The sequence below is a fragment of the Chlorocebus sabaeus genome, chromosome 16, assembly GCF_047675955.1.
Source record: "Chlorocebus sabaeus isolate Y175 chromosome 16, mChlSab1.0.hap1, whole genome shotgun sequence".
Lineage (NCBI taxonomy): Eukaryota > Metazoa > Chordata > Mammalia > Primates > Cercopithecidae > Chlorocebus > Chlorocebus sabaeus.
In genome coordinates this window covers 8,166,755-8,176,533 of record NC_132919.1, presented here as the reverse complement: position 1 = coordinate 8,176,533, position 9,779 = coordinate 8,166,755, and the positions used below count along the sequence as shown (strand labels likewise).

The 9,779-nt window shown below is 48.3% G+C and overlaps 1 non-coding gene across 1 annotated transcript; it reads right to left on the bottom strand.

Moving 5' to 3' along the window:
• Positions 1-3,867: 3,867 nt before the first annotated feature.
• LOC119620362 (small nucleolar RNA SNORA69) lies at positions 3,868-4,005 on the bottom strand. Its single transcript, XR_005236897.1, has one exon. It is a non-coding gene; the product is annotated as a small nucleolar RNA SNORA69 (small nucleolar RNA).
• Positions 4,006-9,779: the final 5,774 nt, after the last annotated feature.

The following is a 9,779-nucleotide window of genomic DNA, read 5'->3' as shown; positions in this document are numbered from 1 at the left end:
GCGATCTTCCCGCCTTGGCCTCCCAAAGTGCTAGGATTACAGGCACAAGCTACTGTGCCTAGCCAGGTATTTATTATATTATAATCATTTACAACTAACATAGATTTCATATCATCTTGTGAATGTATCGAACATTGTTTTTCAGAAGGTAATTACAAATAGTTCAAGAAAGGAAATGTAATCTAAGTGATTACTAGTTCTGCAACAAAAGATATTTATATAGTCACAATGTATAAGGTAAACACTGTTCATTGCCTTTCAACTCTTAGAATCAACAGATGGACAAAGCAAGGAAGACTTAATTATAGCCACAAACGTAAACATAACTGTCATCAGCCTTGATGTTGCACAAGCAAAAGTCTAGAAGAGGTAAACTGAAAGGTGGAAGGAGGAGAAGAGAACTGAAGGGAAGCTGTCCACTAGTAACACAGAGAGAATTGACAGAGAAATTCCCTAGCTTCCTTGCTCCTAGGTTGGGATATCTCTAACCCATGTCCTACATCAGGAGCTGACAAACTTTTTCTGTAAAAAAGTCCAGATAATAGGCCGGGCACGGTGGCTCACGCCTGTCACCCCAATACTTTGGGAGGCCGAGGTGGGCAGATCACGAAGTCAGGAGTTTGAGACCAGCTCAGCCAACATGGTGAAACCCTGTCTCTACTAAAAACACACATGCACCAAAAAAAAAAAAAAAAAACAGCCGGGCGTGGTGACTCACGCCTGTAATCCCAGCTACTCAGGAGACTGAGGCAGGAGAATTGCTTGAACCCAGGAGGCAGAGGCTGCAGTGAGCAGAGATCACATCCCTGCACTCCAGCCTGGGAGTCAGAGTGAGACTCTCTCAAAAACAAACCAAAAAAAAAGTTAAAAATAAATAAGTAAATACTTGAGGCTTTGTGAGTCATACAGTCTCTATCACGACTATTCCCCTTGGCTATTATCCTGTGAAAGGATAATATACAAACACTGCCCTTCAACCTGGGTAACAGAACAAGACTTGGTCAAAAAAAAAAAAAGCCGTAGTCTGGAGACAGCCCAGGTTCAGCTGTAGAAGTTGAACAAGCCAAAGGTTCACTTTCCCAACTATTGATCTAATTACGTGACCTGGGATCAACCAAACAGACACAATGTCCCTGGACTTAAACTTGGGAGCCAGTGACACAAAGCAGGGACAGAGGAGAGTCTATTTTACAGTGGTGACAGCAGCCGGGCCAGGAGTCGCACTGTCAGCGGTATAAGCAGCAGCATCTGTTGTGGGCATTCCTGGCACAGCGGGCTTTGTTGTCGTGCTGACCAGGACACCCAGTGACGGGGGGTGAAGGTTGTGTGAATCTACCGTGCATGCTTGACAGACCAGTTCTGTGGAGTGCTTTTGATGGTAGCTTGGGCTGTGTTACCTCCCACACTCCTGCCTGTTTTATAGGCTTGATTCTCCAGCTTTCCTGGAGACTTGGTGACTATCCAATATCCTGTCCGCAAACTCCATTTTCTACAAACATCATCAAAGTCGTATTCTGCTGCTTATAATCCAGACTGATTCATTTTTCCTTTTGGGAAGTGCTCCTCCATCCTCATTTTAATAATATGTGTTAGGAAGAAGCATTTATTTCCCATTCATATTTCCAGGTAGATAGGTGAAAACCCCTAACTTCTCTCCCTGTTTCTTCTTCATTCCTCCTCCAAAGAAGATGGAGCACCTTATCTGACTGGTGAATACAGCAGTCAGGATAGGCAAGGTTATGCTGTGGTAACAAGCAACTGCAAAATCTCAGTTGCTTAAAACAGCAAAGATTTCTTTGTTGCTCAAACTCCATGTCACTGTTTGTTGTCTCAGGGCTCCTCTCCATGTCATCCTCATTCCAGAGCGTAGGATAATGAAGCAGGTACCACCTGGACCACTAACTGTTACCATGTCAAATGGAAAAAGAGTTTGTGCAGCCAATCAAGCACAGGCTCTTAAAGCTCCCAGCTGGAGGTGATACACATCACAACTAATGACATGTAACTGGCTAAAGCAAGTCACATGCCTGCACTTTGCTCAAAGAGGGAGCCCACCATGTTCCCAGAAGAAGAAATACAGCTATTTCATTAATGGGACAAATAATTAACACAGTGGGTTTGGGATGAAGGGACGTGTGGTGGTTCAGCTTCATCTGGGTTCTCTTTTGGCAACCTGCTCACCTGGGACGGGCGTGTGTTCCTGTCTGCTCTTGGTCACACAGTAAAAGCTCCCCAGGACTAGGCGATCAAGGGTGAATTTTTTTTTTTTTTTTTTTTTTTTTTTTTTTTTTTTTTTTTTTGAGATGGAGTTTTGCTCTATTGCCCAGGTTGGAGGGCAATGGGGTAATCTCGGCTCACCACAACCTATGCCTCCCGAGTTCAAGAGATTATCCTGCCTCAGCCTCCCGAGTAGGTGGGATTATAGGCATGTGCCACCACATCCAGCTAATTTTGTACTTTTAGTAGAGATAGGGTTTCTCCATGTTGATCAGGCTGGTCTCGAACTCCTGACCTCCCGCCTCGGCCTCCCAAAGTGCTGGGATTGCAGGCGGGAGTCACAGCGCTCAGCAAGAGTGAATTATTAAAAAGCCAATTTAACCAGAAAAAATAAAGCCACATTTACAAACATCTTTACCAGTAATAATGGTACTATGGTGATCTACATATGCTTGTCTCCTATTGGTTGATGCCTGAAAACTCATCACTGTGGTTCCAGTGGGGGCTGCAAAGTGGTGAACACGTGACCCAAACTCAAAATGATTGACCCAAGGCCAGGCGCATAGTGGCTCACACCTGTAATCTCAGCACTTTAGTAGGCCAAGGCGGGCAGATCACCTGAGGTCAGGAGTTCGAGACCAGCCTGACCAACATGGTGAAACCCCATCTCTACTAAAAATACAAAAATTAGCCAGGCATGGTGGCACACACCTGTCCTCCCAGCTACTTGAGAGGATGAGGCAGGTGAATCGCTTGAACCCAAGAGGCAGAGGTTGCAGTGAGCTGAGATTTCACCACTGCACTCCAGCCTGGGCAACAGAGTGAGATCCATCTCAAAAAAAAAAAAAAAAAAAAATGATTGACCCAAGCTAGATCCTTCAAGAGTTATTCCCTGGGACTTTGTAATTGAAGTCAAGTGCAAAGTCAGTGGTGAAACTATGAGGCTGAACTCTGAGTCTATGAGAAATTCTTTTCATTCTGGGGGAATCCCCACTCCTCTGCCAACTGACCCCACCCCACCCTGCTGATTCTCAAAGTATTATTTCAGAATCTACATTCAAATAATATTTTGAATATTATATTCAAAGTATTAGAGTCACTTAACTAATACTTTGTGATACCCATATATATGTATGTGTGAATGTATCTGTGTGTATGTGTATGCACATATATAATGATATGCAGATGCATATATAAACACACATATATATGTTATCCATGAATCATAATTAAGTACTACTACACTAATAGCTTTAAACATTTACAATAATATATTTTATAAAGGGCATAATAAGAGTAGAAATATGGGGCCAGGCATGGTGGCTAACGAGATCATGCCACTGCACACCAACCTGGGCAACAGAGCAAGACGCTGTCTCAAAATAAAAAGATTAAAAACATGGAATGTTGTTAAATATTTATTTCTCGCCCCCATGGATCATCATATATATGCTGCTTCCAGAACACTTTGAATATATCCAGAATTCTCGAGTGAGACTGTCAGATGCAAATGCTATCTCTGCCAATTGCTAGCTCTGTGAACCTGAAATACTTAATCTCTTTGTGCCTCAGTTTCTTCTGAGAGAATGAAACCAACATGCAACAGTCTGTATTTTCATTCTGGTATTCTTTTATTTTATTTTTCCTTAGAATTGTCCATGTCAATCTGTCATGAGTTTACTCTCACAAAGACAAAATCAAAAATCATTAACACAGCTTTTCTTTCAGCAGGATAATGGGAGCATTTAGTATTTCACAAAATGAAGCTCTGTAATTGCAGCTTGCTTTTTCACTCGGACGTTCTAAACGCCCAATCTAGTCTTTTTTTTTTTTTTTTTTTTTTTTTTTTTTGAGACAGAGTTTCATTCTTGTTGCCCAGGCTGGGATGCAATGGTGCCATCTTGCCTCACTGCAAACTCTGCCTTCTGGGTTCAAGCAATTCTCCTGCCTCAGCCTCCCAAGTAGCTGGGATTGCAGGCATGTGCCACCACACCCAGCTAATTTTTGTATTTTTAGTAGAGATGGGGTTTCACCATATTGGTCAGGCTGGTCTCAAACTCCTGACCTCAAGTGATCCACCCACCTCAGCCTCCCAAAGTTCTAGGATTACAGGCGTGAGCCACCGTGCCCTGTCTGGTCTTGTCTTAAATAAAATGGCAAGCCATGATGAGGATCAAATTGAAGCAACTTTGGCAAAATTACATATTGTAACAAGCAGGCAGACTTGAAATGAACCTGCCAACCTCAGATTTGCATCCTACCATTTGGGAATTCATTGCATGTTCCACAGAGTCTGAACAGGAAGGCACACAGGAGAGGAAGAGCTGCCAGTGAGATAAGTGGCCTCTCTGGAATAGCTAAGAGTACAATTGTATTGTGGATTATCTGAATCAGTTAGGACTCTGTAGCTGATAAAAGAAAGGAGATTCAAACTGGTTTAAGGGATAAAGGGAATTTAATGACCTATAGAACTGAAAAATCAAGGCTGGTCTCAGTGGCTCATGCCTGTAATCCCAGCACTTTGTGAGGCTGAGGCGGGCAGATCGTCTGAGGTCAGGAGTTCAAGACCAGCCTGGCCAACATGGTGAAACCTTGTCTCTACTAAAAATACAAAAATTAACCGGGTATGATCGCAGGCGCCTGCAATCCCAGCTACTCAGGAGGCTGAGACAACAGAATCACTTGAACCCGCGAGGCGGAGGTTGCAGTCAGCCAAGATCTCGCCGTTGCACTCCAGCCTGGGCGACAGAGTGTGACTCCATCTAAAAAAAAAAAAAAAATTAGCTAGGCATGGTGGCACATGCCGGTAGTCCCAGCTACTAGAGAGGCTGAAGCATGAGAATAGCTTGAACCCAGGAGACAGAGGGTTGCAGTGAGCCGAGATCATGCCACTTCATTCCAGCCTGGGCAACAGAGAGAGACCTTGTCTCAAACAAACAAACAAAAATAACTGAAAAAATCAAGATATAAGCTTCAGATGAGACTTGATCCTGGAACTCAAGTGATGATAACAAGGACCTGGCTTTCCCCTTGTCTCTCCATTTCTAGTTTTGTGGTATTGGCTCCTTCATCAGGCTGTAATCCAGCTGCCTCCCCAGCAACTCCAAGCTGCCTCTCACTGCACTAAAATGGCAGCCACTGATCCAGACCTTGTATCCTCACACCACAATGTCCAGGGAAAGAAAGAATGGCTCATTCAAGTGGCTCTTGGGTGGGTCTCGAATTAACTGTCTCTGAACTCTTTGGTCCAAATTGGGACACACACCCATTTCGACCCAATCACAGTAACCAAGGGTTGTCTTAAATCAAGGAAGAGTAACTGGGCGCAGTGCCTCGCCTGTAATCCCAGCACTTTGGGAGGCCAAGAGGGGGCAGATCACGAGGTCAGAAGTTCGAAACCAGCCTGGCCAATATGGTGAAGCCCCGTCTCTACTAAAAATACGAAAAATTCGCCGAGTGTTGTGGCACACGCCCATAGTCCCAGCTAGCCGAGAGACTGAGGCAGGAGAATCCCTTGAACGCAACAGGTGAAGGTTGCGGTAAGCCGAGGTCACGCCTGGCCACTGCACTCTAGACTGTGCCATAGTGTGAGACTCTGTCTCAAAAAAAACAAAAAACAAAAAACAAAAAAACTCAGGGTCACTTTCAAATCCAATTTTTAGTCAATATTTTGTATTTTTAATTTTAAGGTTCCCAAAAAGTCTGGATTCAACCCCAACGCTTTCTCACAGAGGGCGGCTTCAGGTTTCGAACGGTGGACGGAGTGGGAGAGGCTTCGGTCAGCGGTGGTTGTGGGGAAGTTCGGGCGCAGCCCACGGCTCCATGCCCTGCGGCGGGGGCACGTGCAGGCACCAGCTTGAAAAACTCCATCGGGCGCGGAGTTGACCCACTCGGGTCCGAAGCCAACCCTAGTCGGATCAAGCAGCTGAACGCAGGCCCTGGGACCTGGTGACGGCCGTTGCGACCTCGAGAGTTCTGCGGGTGGGTGGGAAGGAGGAGTGGCGCGCTGAGGCGGGCGTCGGGCAGTGTTCTGGACAGCGGGAGTCAGTGCCTCAACTTCCCCAGGATTCTTCCGTGGAAGCAGCCCACTCCCACACTCCGCCCCGCGTGGAAGACGAGCCCTGAGAACCAGGAGACACAGCCAGGCCAGGAGACTCCAGACCCCTGCCAGAAGACTTGCTGAGACCCAGCTGCAGGAAGCCCTATGGCCGCGCTGCGCTCACGCACAGAGTCCGGGTCTCCCGCAGAGAGCCAGAGGCAGCCCCTACGGGAGGGGAGGGGGCGGGGCTGGGGGCGGGGCCAAAGCTGGACCTGGCCACGCCCCGGAGGATGAGGGGAGTCCCGCTAGGGTCGGGGGGTCTTCCAGGAGCTCCAGCGCTCTGCTCCCCTTGGTGTCGCCCGAGGCTGCTGAAGGGTGGTGAGACCGTGGCTTGGAGAGGACGTGCTGGGAAGCTAGGTCTGGAACCCGCCAGGCTCGCGGTGGAACTGTCGCGGGAGAGGCACTGCTGCACCGGGACGGTGGGCTGGTGGGCTGGCCACTCTGGAGAACCTGAGCCTGCAGTTACCTCTGTAGCTGAACCTGCGAGTATGGAGGGAGGAAAGAGAAGCTTTCCGAGATGGCCAGAGAGCAAGCCAGGCTGAAGGGCTCCGGAAAGGATCACAGGAAGTGGGCTGGAGGGTTCCTTGCGGGTGGAAGGAGGAGGAGAGAGCTAGTGAGCAAGCTTGGGGGGCCGGGGCGTTGGGGGAAGAGGGCGAGGCTCCTCTCTTTCCTCTGTTGCTTGTGGGCGTGATTGCAACCCCCACCCCCGCTTATCTGCGATGTCGGCCACAAAGATGTTGACCCGGAGCCCACAGAAGGCCAGCGCAAAGAGAGGCCCGTGCCCTTTACTCTCTGCCTTATCTTGTAGGAAAAGAAAAACTTTTTATCTGAGGAATGCAAGCCTTTTAAAATTATCAGGCCCATGGAGAGGATCGCTTGAGCCCAGGAGTTCCAGACCAGCCGGGGCAACATGGCGAAACGCCATCTCTACAAAAAAATACAGAAATCAGTCGGGTGTGGTGGCTACTGACTGTGGTCCCAGCTACTCAGGAAGCTGAGGCAGGAGGATCGCTTGAGCCCAGGAGGTCGAGGCTGCAGTAAGCCACGATCGTGCCACTGCACTATGGCCTGGGTGACAAAGCCAAACTTTGTGACCAAAAAAAAAAAAAAAAAATTCAGGGCCAGAGAGGAATTAAAATGAGACAACAGTGACATCTGATTACCCCCTTTCAGCTATGTGTTCATCTCTTGAACTGCTTGCATTGGCTTGCTATTGCCATAAGTGGCTATGAATTAACCTAGTAATGCCACACCGGATACTATAACCCACCCCCTATAGCTTAACAGTATATAGCCAATCACTAATCAATGAGGTTCCTTAAAACCAATGAGAATTCCTAACAACTTTGTATCAGCCCACAGCCCACTCCCTGTCCCCCTTTTTTGCCTTTGGAAACCTGCTTGTAACAAAGCCCTAATGGAGCTCATATCCAAGGTTACTCGGGTCTGAGTCTTCCTGGCAGCTGTCCTCCCTTTGTTTTTTGTTTGCTCGTTTTTTGTTTTTTGAGACAGAGTCTCGCTCTTGTCACCCAGGCTGGAGGGCAATGAAGCGATCTCAGCTCACTGCAGCCTCTGCCTCCTGGGTTCAAGCGATCCTCCTGCCTCAGCCTCCCGTGTGGCTGGGATTACAGGTAGGCACAATGACACCTGGCTAATTTTTCATATTTTTAGTAAAGACGGGATTTCACCATGTTGGCCAACCTGGTCTCAAAATCATGACCTCAGGTGATCCACCTGCCTCGGCCTCCCAAAGTGCTGGGTTTACAGGCATGAGCCACTGCGCCTGGCCCCCTTGGGCTCAAGTAAACTCTTTGAGTCATATTTTCTGCCTCAGCCTCTTCCTTTTAGGTTGACAATTGACTCCCAGAATATGGAGGCTTCTTCAGCTATGAGGAGCAGGGCCGTGGGTGAAGAGTGCCCACACTGACTCAAAGAGAGGTCCCCAACTGGGGCCCAGCTTTCCCACCCTGTCCCCTCAGGAATCTCTCCCCTGGGATGCCTGTGCCTTTCCTGAGCCTATGGAAATGTTGGTTTCCTCCACCTCCCCAGCATGATAGACTGGGAGGGAATAAGGTGATAGTGGCTCTAGAACTCCCCGGCTGACTCAGCGAACCTCTCTGTACTACCCTCACCAGCATGCCTGGAACCCAGACACGGCACAGCTGAGAGGCTTCTCCCATGGGCCCTCCTATGCCGCCGGTGAGGAAGTTGCAGGAGGCAACCCAGAGGGGCAGGAAGAACACAGGAGGGAGGGGACACTGGACTCCCATAGCAGAGATGCCTGAGGGAGAGGGAGGGAGACAATTCAGGATGAGCTGAGTTACCTCCTGCCACCTGTCCTGTGACACCCCCCATCAGTCTCCCTCTTCTGTCCTCCTTACACCAGCCCCATCTTGGGTCTATCCACACTCTCCTTGCTGTGGTCCTCATTCCCCAACATCCGCCCCTTTCCCATATAGCTGTGTTTCATGCCCTTCGGCCCCCTTGGACAGGCCAGCAGAATGCAGACCCCTCCAGGACAAATACACTCAGGTCACCCCAAAATGGAAAGCGGGCTCTGAGATAACAGAAACCAATTCCTAAAAGTCAGGAAACATGACAATGCCCTCCCTTCCTGTCTTCTCAGTCTCTTTTGGAACATATGGTTGTATTGTATGCACCTTTATGTCTCCAAAGTAACCCTTACCTGGTCCGCATCTCCCCATTATCCCACCATCAGAACATCTGAATTGGAGCATGGCAGCTTTCTTAGTGGCAGGACTCTAGTAGGGGACGAGGAGCCAGGAGAGAAGGTGTATGGGGTATGTGTCTGCCCCGGATGTCTGTCTTTCTGAGTAGCCCAGTGTGTCTCTGTCTTATGCCAAAGAGGGAGGGAGACCTGGGTGGGGAGGGGCTCCCCCTACCAGGACACTTGAAGGGTCAGGTGCACCGATTCCTGTCCCCACTACCACTACTTTCTGTTCCTGGGCTATCATCCCCTGTTGCCTCCATTCGAATGCTCTTTCCCCAGATCTTCCCAGGGCTACTTCCTCTGGAAGTCATCTGGGTCTCTGTTCAAATGTCATATCTTCCAAGATCTTCCCTAAAGCCACCACCCTCCCCAAAAAAACACACACACAACATTCTATGCCACAGCCCTCGCTGTGTTTTCTGCTTACTGCTTACTGATTTTATCTTACTGCTGTTTTTTTTTTTTTTTTTGGGGGGGGGCGTGTTTTGTTTTGCTTTGTTTTTTAGATGGAGTTTCCTCTTGTTGCCCAGGCTGGAGTGCAATGGTGCCATCTCAGCTCATCACAAACTCTGCCTGCCGGGTTCAAGCGATTCTCCTGCCTCAACTTCCCAAGTAACTGGGATTACAGGCATTCACCACTATGCCTGGCTAGTTTTGTATTTTTAGTAGAGACGAGGTTTCTCCATATTGGTCAGGCTGGTCTTGAACTCCCAATCTCAGGTGATCCACCTG